The 18,392-nt window shown below is 49.3% G+C and overlaps 1 protein-coding gene across 5 annotated transcripts in view; it reads right to left on the bottom strand.

Moving 5' to 3' along the window:
- The window catches only part of ATP2B3 (ATPase plasma membrane Ca2+ transporting 3), a 335,730-nt gene that overhangs the window by 259,402 nt on the left and 57,936 nt on the right, over positions 1-18,392 (bottom strand). The gene's annotated exons all lie outside the window — the stretch shown is intronic.

Below are 18,392 nucleotides of genomic sequence, written 5' to 3'. Positions count from 1 at the left end.
CTGGAGTCGCGGATCCTGTTGGTATTCTTAAAGATGGAGTTATCTTGTCAGCCATTTCTCCGGATCTGCGACGTGTGTTGCAGAGATTTCAGGCTGATAGGCCTGAGTCTTGTCCACCTGACAGACTGTTTGTCCCGGATAAGTGGACCAGCAGAGTCATTTCCGAGGTTCATTCCTCGGTGTTGGCAGGTCACCCGGGAATTTTTGGCACCAGAGATCTGGTGGCCAGGTCCTTTTGGTGGCCTTCCTTGTCAAGGGATGTGCGGTCATTTGTGCAGTCCTGTGGGACTTGTGCTCGAGCTAAGCCTTGCTGTTCTCGTGCCAGCGGTTTGCTCTTGCCCTTGCCTGTCCCGAAGAGACCTTGGACACATATCTCCATGGATTTCATTTCTGATATTCCGCTATCTCAGGGCATGTCCGTTATCTGGGTGATATGTGATCGCTTCTCCAAGATGGTCCATTTGGTTCCTTTGCCTAAGCTGCCTTCCTCTTCCGATCTGGTTCCTGTGTTTTTCCAGAACGTGGTTCGTTTGCATGGTATCCCTGAGAATATTGTGTCAGACAGAGGATCCCAGTTCGTTTCCAGGTTCTGGCGATCCTTTTGTAGTAGGATGGGCATTGATTTGTCGTTTTCGTCTGCTTTCCATCCTCAGACTAATGGACAGACGGAGCGAACCAATCAGACTTTGGAGGCTTATTTGAGGTGTTTTGTCTCTGCTGATCAGGACGATTGGGTGACATTCTTGCCGTTGGCTGAGTTTGCCCTTAATAATCGGGCTAGTTCCGCCACCTTGGTTTCGCCTTTTTTCTGCAACTCTGGTTTCCATCCTCGCTTTTCTTCGGGTCATGTGGAGCCTTCTGACTGTCCTGGGGTGGATTCTGTGGTGGATAGGTTGCAGCAGATCTGGAATCATGTGGTGGACAACTTGAAGTTGTCACAGGAGAAGGCTCAGCGCTTTGCCAACCGCCGCCGCGGTGTGGGTCCCCGACTACGCGTTGGGGATTTGGTATGGCTTTCTTCCCGCTTTGTTCCTATGAAGGTCTCCTCTCCCAAATTTAAACCTCGTTTTATTGGGCCTTACAAGATATTGGAAATCCTTAATCCTGTATCTTTTCGTCTGGATCTTCCTGTGTCGTTTGCTATTCACAATGTATTTCATAGGTCCTTGTTGCGGCGGTACATTGTGCCTGTAGTTCCTTCTGCTGAGCCTCCTGCTCCGGTGTTGGTTGAGGGCGAGTTGGAGTACGTGGTGGAGAAGATCTTGGATTCTCGCCTCTCCAGGCGGAGGCTTCAGTACCTGGTCAAGTGGAAGGGCTATGGTCAGGAGGATAATTCCTGGGTGGTCGCCTCTGATGTTCATGCGGCCGATTTAGTTCGTGCCTTTCATGCCGCTCATCCTGATCGCCCTGGTGGTCGTGGTGAGGGTTCGGTGACCCCTCACTAAGGGGGGGGTACTGTTGTGAATTTGCTTTTTGCTCCCTCTAGTGGTTACTAGTTTTTTTACTCTGGTTTTTCTGTCATTCCTTTTATCCGCACCTGGGTCGTTAGTTAGGGGTGTTGCTATATAAGCTCCCTGGACCTTCAGTTCAATGCCTGGCAACGTAGTTATCAGAGCTAGTCTGCTGTGCTCTTGTCTACTGATCCTGGTTCCAGTTCTATCAGCTAAGTCTGCCTTTTGCTTTTTGCTATTTGTTTTGGTTTTGTATTTTTGTCCAGCTTGTTCCTAATCTATATCCTGACCTTTGCTGGAAGCTCTAGGGGGCTGGTGTTCTCCCCCCGGACCGTTAGACGGTTCGGGGGTTCTTGAATTTCCAGTGTGGATTTTGATAGGGTTTTTGTTGACCATATAAGTTACCTTTCTTTATTCTGCTATCAGTAAGCGGGCCTCTCTGTGCTAAACCTGGTTCATTTCTGTGTTTGTCATTTCCTCTTACCTCACCGTCATTATTTGTGGGGGGCTTCTATCCAGCTTTGGGGTCCCCTTCTCTGGAGGCAAGAAAGGTCTTTGTTTTCCTCTACTAGGGGTAGCTAGATTCTCCGGCTGGCGCGTGTCATCTAGAATCAACGTAGGAATGATCCCCGGCTACTTCTAGTGTTTGCGTTAGGAGTAGATATATGGTCAACCCAGTTACCACTGCCCTATGAGCTGGATTTTTGTATTCTGCAGACTTCCACGTTCCTCTGAGACCCTCGCCATTGGGGTCATAACAGGGGCTGTGCTGTGTTACATTCTATGGGGGCTGTGCTGCATTACATTCTATGGGGGCTGTGCTGCATTACCTTCTATGGGGGCTGTGCTGTATTACATTCTATGGGGGCTGTGCTGTATTACATTCTATGGGGGCTGTGCTGCATTACACTCTATGGGGGCTGGCTGCATTACATTCTATGGGGGCTGGCTGCATTACATTCTATGGGGGCTGTGCTGTATTACATTCTATGGGGGCTGGCTGCATTACATTCTATGTGTGGCTGGCTGCATTACATTCTATGGGGGCTGTGCTGTATTACATTCTATGGGGGCTGGCTGCATTAAATTCTATGGGTGGCTGGCTGCATTACATTCTATGGGGGGCTGGCTGCATTACATTCTATGGGGGGCTGGCTGCATTACATTCTATTGGGGGGCTGGCTTCATTACATTCTATGGGGGGCTGGCTGCATTACATTCTATGGGGGGCTGGCTGCATTACATTCTATGGACGGCTGGCTGCATTACATTCTATGGGGGGCTGGCTGCATTACATTCTATGGGGGGCTGGCTGCATTACATTCTATGGGGGGCTGGCTGCATTACATTCTATGGAGGAGGGCTGTATTACATTCTATGGGGTGCTGTATTATATTCTATGGAGGGGCTACATTATATTCTGTGGGGGGCTACATTATGCTCTATGAGGGGGCTACCATATATTATATATGCAGGGGCTGCATTATACTATATGAGGGGGCTGCATTATATCTTTGGGGGGGTTGCATTATACTCAGGGGGCTACAATATATTCTATGGGGTGGCTGCATTATACTCTGGGGTGGCATCATTATACTATATGTGGGCTGGATTATACTGTATCGAGGACTATGGGGAATACATTATACTATATGAAGTACTATGGGGTGCATTATACTATGGGAAGTGAATTGTACTACATGGATGACAATGGCGGGGCATTATAATATATGGAGCTCTATGAGGAATGTATTATACTATTTGGAGGACGGAGGAGTGTATTATACTATATGGAGGAATTGCAGTGTATTTTAATATATGGAGGTCTATGAGGAGTGTATTATACTATATAGAGGACTATGTGGAGTGTATAATACTATATGGATGACTGAGGAGTGTATTATACTATATGGAGGACTGAGGAGTGTATTATACTATACAGTATGGAGGACTGAGGAGTGTATTATACTATATGGAGGACTGAGGTGTGTATTATACTATATGGAGGACTGAGGTGTGTATTATACTATATGGAAGACTGAGGTGCACATTATAATATATGGAGGTCTATGGGGTGTATTATACTAAACAAGCAAACTGCTGCCTATTCATTGAGTGATTGGATTGTTTATGTGGGAACAGAAATCCTTGTTCTCAGCAGCACATTGCCGGTGTAAACTATAGTTGTTCTGCTGATAACATGATACTGTATGGGGACAGATTGATTTAATTCTGATTGTTCTGTTCCCTTCATTCTTTCTCAGTTGGTGTAAAGAGGCCGGGAAACAAGCGAACGACTTCAGTATTGTTGATCACACTCCTTTAGTGGTCTGAGATCAGTGCATGTAAATACAGCAGAAATGCTTCGCAGGGAGACCAGGCAAGGATGATGACAGTTGTAGTTAGCACCCGATGCCAGGGAATAGTGCTAAGTCTACTGCTTATCCCAGCCACCAAAGCATTTAATTCTGGTATGTGTAATGATTTTTAGGGTTGATGTCAGCTGCGTAATGTCAGCTGCTATCAATCCGTGGTGTAAGTAATGGAGAGGTGTCTATCAGACACCCCCACTACTAGCCCAGACCTGGGGAGACCCAGCGACTCTTAAGAGCGGTGACGGTAGGAACAATACCGCTCTTTACAGTCGCCGAGCTCAGCGCAAGACCCGGAATATCTGAAGAGCGGTGACGTTACTGATGTCACCGATCTTCAGAGTCACTGGGTCTCGTGCTGCGCAGCAGAACCAAAAGTGGCTGTAGGCAAAGTTTATGGAGCATCAGAATGAGGTTCCATAGCCTTTGGTCGTCTCATCCCTTCATTATCTACGAGATCCAGTTATGTAGGTAAAGTAGCGGCTTTTCTTGGTACTGCAACTAAAAGCAATAAATAGGACCGAGCTGTAATGCTGGATACAGCTGTGATTATATGTTATATAGTCGTGTTACACTCCCCTCACTTCTTGTAACCTACAAGTGTACAAAGATATTATACAGTCACCATGTGACAAGTGGGCCTGTGTACCTTCAAATGCCAGGGCTGAATTTTAGTCCCAGTCCGGCCCTGGCCATAACAATGCCTTCAGTATCCTGCAATTGTGTTCTTGGGAACAATGGGGTCAGAATAAACCTCTTCCTTCATTTGCCAACTCTCAAAGGGTTTAACCAGAACTATTTTTTTTATTTTTATTTTTTTACTATGGTCCTAAAAAGTAACAGGCATGTAGTTGCTACCTGCCTGTTTTACTTGGCACCGGCTCATAGCGGTCACGTACCGCTCCTGCTGGCGATTCAGCTGCTCCACGTCAACAGAGCAGCTCTTCTTCTTCCTCTCTGCTCTGCCAACAGGGGCATGACTGCTGGGGTCATGCGCATTGACAGCTGGCTCCCCACAGTTAGGGTTGCCAGGTGTCAGTCAGCATGATGTCAGCAGTCACACTCTGTTAGTAAAGCAGAGAAGAAGAAAATCTCTGCTGATGTGACATTAGCAGAAGCTGCTGAATCCTCTGGCAGAAGTGGTCTGTGGCCGCTCTGTGCTATCAGAGATCGGCACCAGGCACAATTACTTGCCTGCTAGTTCTTTGGCCCATAGTAAAAAAAAAAAGTCTCGGATAAACCCTATAAATGCCACCGTCATGATTGACAGCAGCGTCTATGCTATTAAACTGCTGCGACTGGTGTCGACTGTATGAGACAACTCCTATGACCACCCCATAACTGAAGTTCGCAGGGGCAGACATATCATTGGTGCAACCTGTGTGGTCTAAAAGGTAAAGGGGCCCATTTATGCCTCCAAAGCAGGTGCAATTTTGCATTTTTAGGAGGTCATAGGCTGCAAAGGGCCCATATATTTTTTCTTGCACAGGGGCCATTTTCTTTCTGTGTTTGCCAGTGGAAGTATGGATTTCACAAATTGCCCAGGCGTTGGTACCGGTCCTGAATGGACGATACTGAGCATGGGCCCCCATCTATGTGCCCTAATGACAAATGGGTGGGGGCTGTCCTACCACGATCATTTATTAAGCTGGGCTAAAAATGTATTACAACAGCAGCGCTACAGGCTGAAGATCCCTATCACTGCCCTATAATATGAGCCAGTGGTTTTTGATGCAACTGCAGCGCCCCAGAGTCCTGGTCGTTGCAGTAGCATGGTTCAGCCACTAAGGGGGGCCATGCTGCGTTCGATGGCACGGAAGGAGTTCTCTGAGCAGGTATCACAGTCACCAATACATTTCACAGCTGGGCCTCCGGGGGGAGCTAAGGGTGCTATTCATTAGGCCACTCCCCACCATAGTGGGTAAACTGGGGGTCAGGCAGGAAGTTAGAGAGAACGCTGACGGGATTGAACGGAGCAACACCTGGTGGCAGAGGGTGTTGTGAAGGGAGAGACTGTAGGGTCTCTGCCAGGGGTGGGATCCTGGCAGAGGCCTGGCATGGAAAGAACGTAAAGGGACCGTGCCTGCTCAGCATAGCGGCGGTGCCCAAGGAAGGACTAAGAAGCGAGATAGATTGTGCTGAGTGAGAAACGAAATCAAGCGAAAGGAGATACCAGTGAGGGTTGTGCTGAAAGAGGCAGCACCTTACTGAGGCGCACTACCGGTGGCCGGAACGCCGAGGAGGTAAAGAGTTTCAAGCCATACCTCAGACCTACGGCAGGGCAGTTAGCTTGAGGCGGACTGTCTCACGCATCACCCAGGAAGGCAAAGGGGGGTACCAACAGGAGAGGGGCGCAGATAGAGTCCCGGAAGATCTCCGAGCCTCCCCGTCATACGGGTGCGTTCCTACCATAGTATCTGGAGGGACGAGGAAGATCATTGCGAATTAAGTTGTTGTGAGGGAACACGAGAAACAGACACAACAGTTGTGGGGTACTTTCCGTAAGCACAGCAGGGAAGGACTGCAACACATAGCGCTAGAAGGAAGGCACCGATTTCCACCTGCAAGGAGAGCTCTGGAAGTGCCATTGGACCGGCCGGACTTGCGCAGCCTGGTGAGCCGTATTCCGGACTGAGGACCCAGAGAGCTTCAGTAAAGAGGTAAAGAGACTGCAACCTGGTGTCCTCGTTATTTACCGCGACCTGCACCCCACAACTGCACCGCTACAACATCGCTTATTGCACCGGACGTCCCCCACTGACAGACAGGGCCACGGACCGGGTCTAGCCACCGTGACAACCCCAGGACTGAGACCTAGAGGCCCGGCTCCGGGTACCCCTCGGCCCTGCGGCGGTGTGGGGGCGCTCCACAACCAGTAGACATACATTGTGGAAACTTCTGTGAAACGTGCACTCCGCCCGGTATTCACAGACCACATATAACCGCTATCCTCCATCTATATCAGTATTACAATCCTATTCGGCTCTAAAAATATTTCCCCTTCTCTGAGGAAGACAATGAAGAGCACGGATTAGTCTTTTCCTACTCCGCGGACCCTCCTCCCATTCTCTTGCAGACTCATCTGGAGACATTTTTGGTAGTAATGGTAACACGGGAAGCAGCATGACGAGAAGAGCTTGTTCCCTACGCCGCTTCTGAACAGTAGTGGGCGAAAAAAAAATATAACGAGACGTTTTGCTGGGTTTATTCAAACCCTATTGCTAGACACAAGATTGCCGGCATGAGGTCTCCCACCCACCAAATTGATTTTTTTGTACTTTCCTCTTACAGGTACATTAACAGAAAAATACTTTTTTTTTATCCAAGCTTAAGCGGCTGGATTAAAAATCACACGATTAACCCTTGTATACATGAAAAAGGATTTGATTGTGTTTTCTTTACAATCCTATGTATTTTTGTTTCTTTTCCTTGCATTTTTTATATCCTTTGGTAGCAGCATAATTCAGTCTTCCTGTTGCCTGTGTGGGAGGGACCTAAAACAAGTCTGTGTAACTAGGAGAGGCAGTAGGTTGTATCGCAGATGTAGCTACATTTCCTGGTCAATCAGGTAGTAAAAACAAATTAGATCTGATCTTCACCATGGTTGGGACCACATTACCACTCTTGGCTGAAGGAGTAGGACGCGTGTGCTTTTACCCTCCTTGGAATTAAAGGGCAGTGTCTGAATACGTCAAGTTTACTCATCTGGCCATTTCCGCCTTTCTAATTCACAGTAAATAGAGCTGTGTCTGCCACATTAGTTCATAGTGAACGGAACGGCTGAGTAAGGACACTCAGCTTTTTATCACTCTCATTCAACTCCGTGGAGACAGATGAAAAAAAAGCTCAGTCTGTTCCCAGTGCCGAGAATATGAATTAGCAGCCTTCATTCTTGGCAAAGTCCTAGTCTCACCTAACTTTCTTTTACAACCCGTTTGGAGCACTTTGAAGAGGATCTGTCACCAGATCAGAAATTACCAGTTTTTGTTCTTATTGTATTCCTGCTGCACCCCTGAGTAATCACAATTTTTTTCTTAAATTCTCCATACAGGCCCAGAGATATTAGCTTTTTTATTTAGTGCTACTTTTTATGGTTTTTACCTAGGGGGCGCGGCTTCCAGGATAATAATTCAGAGGAGCTTAAAGACACGCCCCAGAGGATCCTGCGAGACACGCCCCTTTGGTGAAGACTATAAGTTAGTACTAAAAAAAAAGTCCCACATCCCTGGAACTGTATGATGGATTAAAAAAAATCAGAATACTCAGGGAAACAGTCGTAACAAAATGTGAGCAAAAACAGGTTCTCTTTTGGCATAGCACTCAATCAGAGCCTAGGCAAGTTTGTGAAGAGCCCCTACGTAAAATATTGTTATATTGACGCACACCGCCTTGTGAGATGCAGGGCCTAGTATCTCGGAGGATGGTTCCGTCATGGTGACTCCGATGGCTCTAACAATCCGTAGGTTTGGTGGCAATTATAAAGGGGGAGACGACAGATATATGAGACTGTGAGTTATGTTGATGCCCGCAAGGGACGAGGCTGCGGACGAAAGAAGCATACACCGGGGTCTCGTGCAAACAAGATGAACTTTACTGAAGACTTGTAACAATCCTTATATTTTTCAATATAACAGTCATGGGTAGCCGATAAAATTTTTCTTACAATTGAGACGATCAAAGCTTTTTCTTGGTCCCGGCCTTGGGAGGATGGTGGTAACTTTTCATTTGACTAACTGTGCTGCATGAAGGGAGAGGATCAAACTGACCTTAATCAGATCGGAGTATCCAGGGAATCTGCTGCGCAGTTCTGCAGTTCTTGTCTCAGCACTCTGTTGCTGTAAGATGCGGGGCACTCCGAATAGGGTGCTATTTGTACACCCCGCTTGTCCCAATCCAGGAACCCCAATTTTCTACCTCTTCTCCCCACCAAAACCGTCCGTAAAGTGCTGTTTGTCCTGCATGCACCATGTTCAAATGCCACTTATCTTCAAATCAGAAAACCACGTTGCAATGCCAAACTAAGGCAGGAGAGGGCAGCATAGTACTACAAGTTGTTATACCAAAACAAGGCAGGAGAGGGCAGCATAGAATTAAATAGTTTACCTCCTCCCAAGGCAAGACAAGGAGCCGGTGTCGCAAGTGTAATTATGTAAGGAATAGAGAACACACTTACCATATGATATATAACATACATTAGAAATGGCTTTCCTGGTCACTACACTCCTATTTAAGAAGAAAGAAGACTCGCTCAGGAAAACAAGGATAAATGTGAACGATGAAGAATATGAAGCAAGTGCAAGTAGTAGAACAATCACTCCAATAGTCTTACAGACACAGAATACAGAGACCAACATTTTTACCCTTCCATTGCCTTATGGTGTTATCCGAGCATGCTCATGTGCTAATACACTATATTCGATGTGCTCGCAGACAATCCCTGCATTTGTGGCGGCTGTCGAACACAAGCGAGACATGCAACCACGGCGACTCGAACATAATATTCGAGCACACCAAAGACACTCTATTAGCACACGAGTGTTCCCAGATAACACTTTATCCGAGCACGTTTGCACATCACTATTGGTCTTGAGTCGATCACAGCTTGTATTTGAAATGTAACCATTAAATCAGTAGTTGCCGTAGATGAAACAATGCCAACCACTAGACTCCGCATGAACAAGTCTACAGTACCTTAAGGTCATCCACTGCTCCACTTCTTTTCCACAAACTGGCCATCCACCTGACTGGGCAGATTCCCAGTGGGCCGCACTTCTCAAGCCAACAGTCGGCCTCCTGCGCCACTTGTCTCTGCCTCTTTACATGCCACAGGCAAGCATGCGGTGTAGTCTGCCCGTTGGACGGCAGCTGGGTTGCCACCAATCAGTAAATTTACAGACAATGTGCAAAAAACAGGTGTTTTTTTCTGCCATCAGTAGTGGTGCGCAGAAAACAACACCAACTGTGACGTTCTTTCATTTTCTGTAGTTTAAGTTACACACGCACTAAAAAGAGTGAGCTGCGTAGCACAAACATGACTTGAAGAGAAGGAAGAAAGGGAAGGTCCTCACCAATCACTGCTGAGTGAACATGTCGGTGGCGTCTCCCAATTTCCTCTGATAGAGAATAGCTTCCGAATCGATAGAACCACCCGCCTAATTCAGTGACTGGAGCGTGTGTTCATCATTTGCACATCCACTGCATTCATACAAGGCTTCCAAACTTGCGACAACCTCTTTAAGGTAGTGGTGAGGAGCTTGATGAAGAAAAGCAAAATTTGCTCACACTTGCACTCCGCCTTGGTGCTGGCGGGTGTTCTAGTATTGGTGATGTTTGTATGCCGAGGCCACTTTTTGTCCAGTCCAATCCTTGACTTGTCATAAGGTATTAAAAGAGCTTTAGAATCAGAAACAAAAGCCAAATGGTGAAGATAAATACACTGCTCAAAAAAATAAAGGGAACACTAAAATCCCTAGATTTCACTGAATTAAATATTTCAGTTGCAAATCTTTATTCATTACACAGTGGAATGTCTTGAGAACAATAAAACCTAAAAATGATGAATGTAAATCAAAATTAATATCCCACGGCAGTCTGGAGTTGGAATGATGCTCAAAATCAAAGTGGAAAATCTAATTACATGCTGATCCAACTTCAGTGGAAATTCCTCAAGACAAGGAAATTACAGTATGTTCAGTTGTGTGTGTGTTGCATAAATGCGCCTGTATGACCTCCCTACAACGCCTGGGCATGCACCTGATGAGGCGGCGGATGGTCTCCTGAAGGATCTCCTCCCAGACCTAAACTAAAGCATCCGTCAATTCCTGGACAGTCTGTGGTGAAACGTGACGTTGGTGGATGGTGCGAGACATGATTTCCCAGATGTGTTCGATTGGATTCAGGTCTGGGGAACGGGCGGGCCAGTCCATAGCTTCAATGCCTTCATCTTGCAGGAACTGCTGACACACTCCAGCCACATGAGGTCTGGCATTGTCCTGTATTAGGAGGAACCAAGGGCCAACCGCACCAGCATATGGTCTCACAAGGGGTCTGAAGATCTCACCTCACTACCTCGGGTGAGCACATGGTGGGCTGTGCTGCCCTCCAAAGAAATGCCACCCCACACCATTACTGACCCATTGCCAAACCGGTCATGCTGAAGGATGTTGCAGGCAGCAGATTGCTCTCCACGGCGTCTGCAGACTCTATCATGTCTGTCACATGTGCTCACTGTGAACCTGCTTTCATCTGTGAAGAGCACAGGGCGCCAGTGGTGAATTTGCCAATCCTGGTGTTCTGTGGCAAATGCCAATCGTCCTGCATGGTGTTGGGCTGTGAGCACAACCCCCATCTGTGGAAGTCAGGCACTCAGACCATCCTCATGGAGTCAGTTTCTAACTGTTTGTGCAGACACATGCACATTTGTGGCCTGCTGCAGGTCATTTTGCAGGGCTCTGGCAGTGCTCCTCCTGTTCCTCCTTGCACAAAGGCTGAGGTAGCGGTCCTGCTGCTGGGTTGTTGCCCTCCTATGGCCCCCTCCACGTCTCCTGGTATACTGGCCTGTCTCCTGGTAGCGCCTCCAGCCTCTGGACACTACACTGACAGACACAGCAAACCTTGCCACAGCTCACGTTGATGTGCCATCCTGGATGAGCTGCACTACCTGAGCCACTTGTGTGGGTTGTAGAGTTCGTCTCATGCTACCATGAATGTGAAAGCACAACCAACATTCAAAACTGACCAAAACATCAGCCAGAAAGCATTGGTACTGAGATGTGGTCTGTGCTCCCCACCTGCAGAACCACTCCTTTATTCAGTGTGTCTTGATAATTGCCAATAATTTCCATCTGTTGTCTATTCCATTTGCACAACAGCAGGTGAAATTGATTGTCAAACAGTGTTGCTTCCTAAGTGGACAGTTTGATATCACAGAAGTTTGATTTACTTGGAGTTATATTCTGTTGTTTAAGTGTTCCCTTTTTTGAGCAGTGTATATTCCAATAGTGTATGAGCAGTGTATATTCCAATAAGGGCAGTAGGGCAGGCTCCAGAGAAGGCAGCTGGAAAGAGGCAGCTCAAGGTATGCATGGGCCTTAAAGGAATTTTCCAGTTTCAGAAATTCCCCATCCATCAATTGAAGTTTGTTTAAATAAAAACAAACAAACTGAGCTTTAATCACTCTCCCCTGGTCCAGCACTGAGTCTCCACCGGTGCTCCCGATGTTTCTGAAGTGATGACAACATTGACAGCGCTGCAGCCAATCAGTGGCTCTGAGCACTTTATGCCAGCATCATTAGCAGAACCACTGAGCTCACTTATTGACTGCAGCGCTGTCGACATAATGTCAGCATTGTAAAGAAACTCAGTACTGAACCTATTGAGGGTGAGTAAAGCCATGTGTTTTGGTTTAAAAAAAAACACACCTGGGTATAGGGTTTTCAGAAACCTAAAAACTCGTTTAAATTAATATGGGTAGTACTAGCACTAGTGGGCAGGTGCCTAGGGTGGCGTCTTGCAAGGGGTGGCACTAGCTAATGGTTAAAAAATGTATATCTTTTTTTTTCATCAGGGAGAGCACACAGAATATGCTGCAGTGTGATAGGCTAGGAGAGAGGAAGGGACTGGACTGTTGCACCACCAATCATGAGGCAGACTGCCCACTCCATGGAAAAAAAAGATGGCAGCGCTAAGGAGGAGGAAGCGCTGGCTGTGCCTGCTCAGAGAAGGGTAAGTCCAGCAGCTCTGCACTACCACTGTGTACTTGTGCTCTGTGGAGGGGACAGCCGGAGGGGCCACACTCACATCCCGCAATGGGATCAATGTTACAACATCCCCCAATCTGGGAAAGCTATTAATCAATAAGGCTGTGTTCACACTAGGAGTTTTTGCTGTGTGTTTGTCATGCTACATTTGTCTCTTGTGCGTGCTGATTAAAGTTTAGTGCAATAAAAAAAAATCTGATTCTGCTTCATCAGGTATTGGCACAAAAAACGCAGTAAAACCTGATACCTGTGTTTTTTCAACACTCATTACTTTAAATGGGTGAAAAGCGCTGGAAGTGACTTGCTCTATGTAAAAAAAAATAAAAAAACACGCATAGCACAAAAAATACTAAAGACAACAAAAACAAACAATGTGTGTGTAGAGACCGCAGATAAAGAAGGATGCAGGGACAAATGGGAGCCAGAAAGCAAACAGCGTTTTTAACTTTTCTTTTAACTTCCAACCAAAAAAAGATAACAACAGTTTTCCACGCAGGGAACTTAAGTACAAGTCTACAATATCACAGTAAATCCTATCTACTATATAGGAGGCCTGAACTATACCCGAAGAACGCGGCAGCGCCTTACTAGTACCTCCCCTACTAAGGTAAAGTCAACAACGTTCACTTATCAGTGCTGTTTCAGCGATGTCGTCCCGGTGGCGAGGCTCCGTCAGCGACGTAGTCCTAGTGGTGAGGGAAGGCGGTGTCCTCCGACGTCGAGCCCAGGTGTAGATTCGAGTCCAGAATGTCTTTTGCGGTGCTGCGTTACCTCCCGCAGGCGGACGTTGATCCGGGGTAACAGTTTCCACGTCCAGAGAGGAGTCTTTTTGAGGAGAATTAGCAGAATTATCAGTATCAGTCACAGCTAAGAAAAACCCAGGAGGGCCCGGAGCACTCGGTGGCAAGATGCTCCCGGGGAGCGCGGTAATACTGTCCCTGAGCTGATCAGCACTACCCCTCTGCCTGGGGGGTCGCTGACGACGAATGCGCCTCTTTTTGGGGGCTCTGGTAATTGCCCGCAGTGTCTGTTGCACGTTTTCCCCCTGCTTCCAGCGAGTCTCACTGCGGCCTGCACACACACAACAACTGCGCTGCAGTTTCCTCTCCTCAGAGATTTTCCGCGCTTCTCTGCCCCTGCTTTCGCGCATTTTGCTTTTTATCCTCTCCTCTCCCTGCGTCACTCTGCCTCCTGTCACATGAGCCTGGCTTCCCATGCGCCCCTCAAATCCGTCCCCCGGAACCCCGACTCCCGGCAACAATGGTTCCACCCGTCTGCACAGCTCACCAGGTCCCTGTCCCCTACATTCCCCCACCCTGTATGCTCGCCAGTCCCCGGGCGAGGCCTTCGCACTGACAGGTCGCCCACCTGACGGGTTGTTCCACACTTGGGTCTGTCTAGTGTGTAAGTCAGGACTGTAGCGAGTTGGGGGTCTACCGGCAGTAGAACGTTCAGAACGTCGTGGCTCGGGTCCTTGTGTAGGGGGTGTTGGGGGAATGTCGTCAGCGGAAGGGTGACTGGTCAGGGGTAGTGTAGTAGTCGAGATAGGGGGAGTATTTTGACGCCGTTCTTCTTCTTCATCATCTTCTTCATCCCACCAATGGTTGTTGGGGGACTCAGTCGTAGGTGGCTCTTCCCTGATTGCGGATTCCGGGGTGTCCGAGTCAACAGAGCGACACAACCGGAGCATGTTGCGATGAAGAATGCGAGTACCTGTACTTCCGGGGGCCTCAGACTGCACTTCATATACAGGTCCATGCGGGTCTATACGGCGAAGCACCCGATAGGGTGTTTTTTCCCAACGATGGTCTAACTTGTTTTGCGGTCTTTGCTCTCGAACGAGTACTCGATCACCTGGCCGGAACTCTGGGGGTTTTGCTGTAGGGGTGCTCCGATGCTCCACTTCCCGAATTCGAGTGTGTACCAGTCGGTGTAAGGTCTGCAGCCGATGCCGATGATCACGCACCCACGAAGCCATCCCTGTTCGGGGGCCTTCTTCCTCCGAAGACAGTTCCAGATCTGTCATGCCTTTTCCTGGGCGCCCAAAGACCACTTCATACGGGGTGCGTCCTGTGACTTGATGAACTCTATTGTTGTAGACCCACACTAGGTCAGACACATACTCCGGCCAGCGGGCCTTCTGATCTTGTTCTAGCGCACGCAGCATTTGAAGCAAAGTCTGGTTAAACCGCTCACAAGCCCCATTTCCCTGGGGGTGATACGGTGTGGTGCGTGACTTATCAATGCCGTAGAGGCGATGCAGCTCTTCCATGACTTTGCCCAAGAAACAGGCGCCTTGATCCGAATGTATTCGCCTCGGACAGCCGTAAACTTGAATAAAGTTCTTACAGATAGCGCTCGCCGCCGACTCAGCTGTCTGATCACGGGTAGGGGTGACTACCGCGAATTTTGAAAAATGATCTACCATAACGAGGCAGTGTTCGTAGCCTTGATGCGCTGCTCCAATGGTAATGTAGTCTATCATTAATACTTCAAAAGGGGCAGACGTCGTGATGCTCTGCACAGGCGCCCTTTCCTCCGGTGACTTGGTTAGCTCACATTGTCGACATTGTCTACAGGCAGTTTGTACTTCCGCAAGCAGCCGAGGATGATAGAACCGAGTTTGCAGCCACTTAAACGTCCTCTTCACTCCGAAGTGTGCCCCGGACTCATGAGCTTCTTTAGCAACTGCGGCCACCACGGGCCCCGGTAAGACCATCTGCCAGGTCGGCTCGGAATCTGCCTGAGCCATGGTTAAGTGGCATAAGAGCCCGTCCTGAAGAGTTAGGCGCTCCCACTGCCGCAGAAGAAGGTTCAGGTCTGACGGGAGAGTTTGTCCAGGGGTTCTCACGGGCAATAGACCATTCGTTATCCACTGTCGCAATGGAGCTAGTTCCTGGTCTTCCTGTTGCAGCCGTATCCATTCGTCCCGACTCTGAACCAACAGTCCTGTAGCCGTTCCGTTCCCGGTCTGTTCCCGGCTCACAGCCGTCCGAGCAGCGCCCAAGATGGCGTAGGGGATTTCTTCTCCCTCCAGCTCCTCATCTCGGTTAGTTCTTGGGGGGTTCTTCCGCAGACGAGATAATGCGTCAGCATGAACATTCTCCGCTCCTCGCTTGTAGAGGATACGGTATCTGTACTTGGCCATCCGGGCTACCCATCGCTGTTCCAGGGCACCCAATTTCGCATTTTCCAGATGTGCCAATGGGTTGTTATCCGTGCGTATCAGCACCTCGGAACCGGCCAGGTACTCAGCGAACCGCTCCGTCATAGCCCACACCATGGCCAGCAGCTCCACCTTGAAAGAACTGTAATTGTCCGGGTTCAACTCAGAGTCATGAAGAGACCGACTCGCATAGGCGATCACTCTCTCCCGCCCATCCTGAACCTGAGACAACACAGCCCCCAATCCCTGAGAGCTGCCGTCGGTGTGTAGGATGAACGGTTGCGAAAAGTCCGCATAAGCCAACACCGGCGGCTCCATGAGAGCTGTCTTCAAGTCCCGGAACGCTGCTTCTTGTGGCTCCTGCCATTGTATCTTCTTTCCCCGTTCCTTGGGGGAGCTTCCTTTCAGCAGGACTTGTAGATTGTGAGAACGGCGAGCAAAGTTCTTCACGAAGCGCCGGTAGTACCCAGCGAGGCCCAAGAACGCCCGTACATCCTTGGCGGTCTCCGGTGTGGGCCACTCCTGGATTGCGGCAATCTTCTCCTGCGATGGCCGGACTCCTTCGGCGGACACCACATGCCCCAGGTACTCGATCTGTTCCCGGAACAAGTGACACTTCTGGGGCTTCACCTTAAGCCCGTATTTCAGCAACCGGTCTAGTACCTGCTCCAGTCGGCACAGATGTTCCTCGAATGTTGGAGCATAGATGATGATGTCATCCAGATAAATGAGAGTGGCCTCGAAGTTCAAATCCCCCAGACACCGCTCCATTAATCGTTGGAAGGTGCCTGGAGCGTTGGCCAGCCCAAACGGCATTCGATTGAACTCGAATAGTCCCATGGGAAGGATAAACGCTGTCTTAGGACGATCTGCTTCTGTCATCGGGACCTGCCAGTATCCGCTGGCTATGTCTAAGGTGGAAAAATATTTGGCCCGACCCAGCACGGAGAGAGACTCCTCGATACGGGGAAGTGGATAAGAGTCTCGGACGGTGCATGCATTTAGCTTACGATAGTCCACACAGAACCGGAGCGTGCCGTCCTTTTTCCGCACCAGCACGATTGGGGCAGCCCACGGGCTCTGACTCTCGCGGATCACTCCCTTTTGTAGCATCTGGCCTAACAACGTCTTTACTTCCTGGTACATCTGCGGGGGAATCTGTCTGTACCGCTCCCTGATGGGCACTGTATCTCCGGTCGGAATTCCATGTTCGATGGCCGTGGTACAGCCAAAATCATCTTCATGTTGTGCGAACACTTTAGCATAATGTCCAAGGAGTCGCTGCACTTGTGAGATCTGTGATGGATCCAGGCCCGACAATTCCGTCCGCATGTGCTCCAGAATAGTTTGACCCTTCTGAAACGCTATTGGCTCAGGATCCTGCGTAGACCGGACACTGACCATCCAGGGATCAGGGGAATCCACCGTTAACTGCAAAGTATCTGGAGGGGGCATCACTTCTAAAGGTCGTAACACTTTGGCCATCTCACTTCGGACCCGTAGCACGACATCGTGTTCGTCCACATTCACACATCGCACTGGTACGGCCCCATTTTTAACAGTAGCCAGGGATCGGGCCACCAGCAGTCCTGTGGGCAAAGGGGATGTAAAGGTGGGCTCAATCTGTACTTGTACTCCTTCTAGAGGGATGCGAGCTCGTATGGGCAGGGATATAACAGTCTGTCCTGGGGGGAACGTCACCTTTGCTGTCGGGGAAGTAATTACTCTCCCTAGTATGTCTCCCTCCTGACAGGTCTCTTGTACCCGGACTTCCCTCACTAACTGTCTGAACACGGAGCCCTGAGGTGTACTGGTCCCCCACTGATTGAGTGTCTCTTGCGTAGTCTCCCCTAACAGAAAACTGCCAAAATCTTTCAATACGTTCATCCCCAAGGTCACAGTATGTTGTGGGCCGGGATCTCCCCGTGTTAACACAACCCCCCGGCGGCCCAGGTCCTTCCCACTAAAGATATTTGCATCCAGGTGACCCCTTCCACTGGGATGGGCAGCTGATTGGCGGCCTGTAACCGAATTACGGGACCCCATTGGGGTCTGTCAAAGGAAAGTGTTTTCTAAAATAAGCCTCGGGCATAGTCGTGACTTGGGACCCGGTGTCCACCAGACAACGGACAGCCCGCCCTTCAAACTCTGCCCAAACCAGGGGGCAGCTGGCAACCAAATTTCCGGGACTTTCACCACCCATCCGCGGGGACTCTGGCTCCGAGCGTCGTCCCCTTAGCTCGGAGCCCTCTAGTTTAACGCCTGACGGGACGAGGCCCTCCCTCTCCGGGGGCACTCCCGTGCGAAATGTCCTGCCTCCCCGCAACCATAGCAAGCACCGGGGACCGGATAATATCCTGGACGAGCGCCACGAGCTGGACTCCCAGACCCTTGCCCCCGGGGTAGCTCCCTTGGGCTTCGCGCATTCTTTTTAACTTCAGCCAGTTCGTCTCTGATTTGTTTGAGCTCCTGCCGCATCTCCTGAACCCACGACGGCTCACTCCCTCCTGGTGCAGCGGTCTGGATAACCCGAGTCTCTCCTGTCAGGACCGTCACCCCCCTCTCTTGCTCCCGGGTGCGGGCCTCATTGCCTATGTCGGAGAAAGTCAGGCGCGGGTCGACCCGCACTCGTTCACGTAGAGCC

Source organism: Ranitomeya variabilis, chromosome 2, assembly GCF_051348905.1.
Source record: "Ranitomeya variabilis isolate aRanVar5 chromosome 2, aRanVar5.hap1, whole genome shotgun sequence".
NCBI classification, from domain to species: domain Eukaryota; kingdom Metazoa; phylum Chordata; class Amphibia; order Anura; family Dendrobatidae; genus Ranitomeya; species Ranitomeya variabilis.
Note: the sequence above shows the minus strand (reverse complement) of the source record. Positions and strands in the feature narration are given on the sequence as shown.